The sequence below is a fragment of the Pteropus alecto genome, unplaced genomic scaffold (genome assembly GCF_000325575.1).
Source record: "Pteropus alecto unplaced genomic scaffold, ASM32557v1 scaffold3, whole genome shotgun sequence".
In the NCBI taxonomy this organism is placed as follows: Eukaryota; Metazoa; Chordata; class Mammalia; order Chiroptera; family Pteropodidae; genus Pteropus; species Pteropus alecto.
Window position 1 is genome coordinate 17,492,708 of NW_006442484.1, and position 1,058 is coordinate 17,493,765.

Genomic DNA, 1,058 nt, shown 5'->3' on the forward strand with positions numbered 1-1,058 from the left:
ATAGGTCTCAAAGACAGAGGCCCCCTTGAAGAGGTAATAAAAACGTTTAATGAAGCATGGGATTTGATATTTTTGGAGTTGGGTTTTGGAATTAGGTCATATAAACACCAAGAGATCCTCTTTGTTTTATAGGCAGAGCCATTACTAAACTGTTTTAGAATGTTCCGAATGTTTATTAACTTACCTGAACTAACTAACCAACCACTCTGAAACAGTCGCCCATCTCTGTCCATGGCATGTGTCTAAAAATGCAATGAGAAAAAATTAGAAATTAATTAACATTGTGAGTTAGAAATATATAAACTGGGCAAATAGACAAGGTTTAGCTCAGGGAGTAGAACTGGAGGGAGAGAACATGACTCTCCTAAAAAAAAAAATTACCATAAGTAAAGTAGAAATCTGGGGGCTGGGGCCAAACTACACATTAGGCCCTACAGGCAGAGAGAACAACGGGTCATGGTCAGATGTGAGACTATGTCTGGCCATGATCATTCAAGGACACACACACATGTGTGCATGCACACACACACCTCTCTTTCCCAGTCTTCTTGTGTACTTGGGAAAGAGGGAACTGTGATATACAGGAAAGATATGACTGTGATCCAGTTTTGTAATGGAACATTCTTTAGAAAGAACCGGTAGTAAAAGCAGAGGAGAAAAATCAATACTTAAGAAATCTGCACTGACAGAAATAATGGTAATAGAAAAGAAGACAGCAAAGATCTCTGAATATATATGTAGGTGGAATGTACCAAAAAATTCAGATAGGCTACGGCCATGCTACCCTGAACAAGACCAATCCTGTCTGATCTCAGAAGCTAAGCAGGGTCGGGCCTGGTTAGTACTTGGATGGGAGACCACCTAGGAAGACCAGGTGCTGTAGGCATAAAAAATATAAAATAAATAAAGGATTGTAAACTAACAAGTTCCTTGCAATCTGTGAGGTCAACCAAGGGTTGCAAAAAAAAAAGTCAGATATATTAAAAATATAATTTATCTTACTATTATTCAATTTGAATTTTTAATAGTCTCATTCAACTGGAAGAGAAGAAACTAAA

The 1,058-nt window shown here is 37.7% G+C and overlaps 1 pseudogene; it reads left to right on the top strand.

The window, feature by feature from the left end:
- The first annotated feature begins 767 nt into the window (after positions 1-767).
- Positions 768-886, top strand: LOC112470610 (annotated as a pseudogene).
- The last annotated feature ends 172 nt before the right edge of the window (positions 887-1,058 follow it).